Consider the following 2,295-nt stretch of genomic DNA (forward strand, 5'->3'; position numbering starts at 1 on the left):
CCGGTTCCGGTTCCGCCCAGAGTCGCGTCAGAGGGGACCCGGCCGGCCACTTACCGGTACTCGTAGTGCTCGTCGAAGTACTTGTCCGAGTAATAGATCTGCTTGTGAGCCATCCTGCGGGCGAGCGGGAGCGACAGGGCTCGAAGAGCGGGCGCAGCAAGACCACACGACCACGTCACTCCAAGTCAACGACTCGACTGCGACCAACCGACCGCAGACCGAACGCTCCCGGTTTGAATCCGACAGCCCACTGCTGATTGGGCAGAGGTGCCAGCCAATCACGCTTCGCGCAAACTGCCGGCAGGCGGGGCAGGCTCACAGCCTATCGTCAACCCCCATCCTCGGCGTTGGCTCCCATGATCAGCCAATCAGAGACCTGTTGCGAGGTCGCGCCAGGAAGAAGTGAATGATTGGCAAGACGTGGGGACGCAAAGCTCTCGACGGAAAGGGGCGTGGCCAGGGAAGGGCAGAGCCGGGACGTTAAAGGCCCCAGAGCGCGTGCGCAGAGGTTTAGAACCTTCCAGGTCCGCCGAACCGTTGGAATGGGCGGGTCTGCGAAAAGGGCGAGGTATCGCGGGGCTTCGCAAAGCGCGGTGAGGTTGCGCGCCGAGCGTACGCCTTTGCGCAGGCGCAGTCTAGGTGGCCTGAGACGGGCACGGGAAGCGTGGGAGGAGAAGCCGTCCTGGGGTAGGGAGGGAGGGAAGCCGACTTCGGGCCGCCGCCGATCTGACCTCGGGACAAGGAGGTGACGGCGCCCGCGACAGGCGGGCGTGGACAGGCCCTGGACAGCGCGATCCGGAGCCCACGTCGTGCAGGTCGCCATAAGAAGTACGCGAACCCGTGAACCCGAAGTCTGTAGATGACCGAGCGACCTCCTGGTGACGCCCCGCGTTCCGCACCCGGCACGTGCTGTGCTCTTCAGGACCGGTGTGGGTCCCCGCTGGAGCAGGAGCATCGGAGGGCGCAGGACGGGGATCCCATCCCCGCAGGGTTCCGGGTCCCAGCGTCGCACCTGCGGGGTCCCGCACCTGCTGGTGCCCTCGGCGCTCACCAGCGAGTCGCACCTGCTGGGTCCCGCCCCTGCCCAGCGCTCTGCGTTCCACCTTCGTACTGCACCGGGGCAAGCACCTGGAAGCCTGAGCAATTGGGGATAATTACGTGTGGTGATGGTGACGTGATAAACTGTCACGGGAGGTGGACAAGTGGACCTCTGACTTCCTGGCAGTGCCTAGAAATGAAAAGCTTTCTAGATTTATTTTTACAGAGACGTATTTAGGGAAATGTTAGGTGGAAAAGTAGAGTAGTGTAATCACGTCGGGGGTACCAGTCACTGAGCTTCAGCGTTAATGTTCTGGCCATCTTGCTGCGCCTACTCGCCTCTTCCTTTCTTTGCAGCACGTCTTTAAGGAGATTCCCGGGTATAATGTCATTGTGCTTTGAGAGGGTGCTTTCTGGGTATATAGCTGTATTTGTGGGGTAGGTCTCAAGAAAAAGCATAAAAATACTTAGCACCATGCCATTATTACACTTAATTCCACATGGTCCTCTGAGTGCTGGTTTAGAATCACATTTCCCTGTCTCACAGATGCCTTTTGACATCCACATCCACACCTGGGCCCCAACTTGCAATTTGGTTGGATCCCCACCCTCCACCCCACCATCCTTTAAAATAGAGATTTCTCTGAGAAAGCAGGTCATTGGTGCCTGCGAACAGCCTGCAGTCTGGTTTGAGTAACTGCTTCCTTATGGTGTGATTCATCTTTCCCCTTATAATCTGGTATTTAGGTCTAGGTGAAAACAATAGCAACGACTATTTGTCCAGATCCATTTAGCAAGTAAGTAGCAAATGCTGATTTGAGCCCGACCTTGGACTTGACTCTTAAAGCACTGTTGTTTACCTTTCCCAACAGAGGGACCCTGCATTCGGAAACACCGCATGTACAGGGAATGTAAGTGCAGAGGTCGTGCAAAGGAAAGTTGCGGGACATGAATCTGGGGGGATCCATGTCGTAGACAGAAAAACAGCCCTAGAAATGTCCGTATCCTGATCCCTGGAGCTTCCCTTACTTGGCAGATGTGATGGAGTTAAGGATCTGAGGTGGGAAGTAGACCTTCCATTATTGTGGTTGGTCCAGGGGTATCACGAGGGTCCTAACGAGGGAGGCAAGAGGACCAGAGGAAGAGCTGTCACAGAAGCCAGAGTGGCGGGAATGCAGTTGCCCCCTGAGCCTGGAAAGGAAATGGGTGTGTTCTCCCCAAAAGTCCCCAGAAAGAACACAGCTCTAAAGACACCTG

The sequence above is a fragment of the Suricata suricatta genome, chromosome 13 (genome assembly GCF_006229205.1).
Source record: "Suricata suricatta isolate VVHF042 chromosome 13, meerkat_22Aug2017_6uvM2_HiC, whole genome shotgun sequence".
NCBI lineage: Eukaryota > Metazoa > Chordata > Mammalia > Carnivora > Herpestidae > Suricata > Suricata suricatta.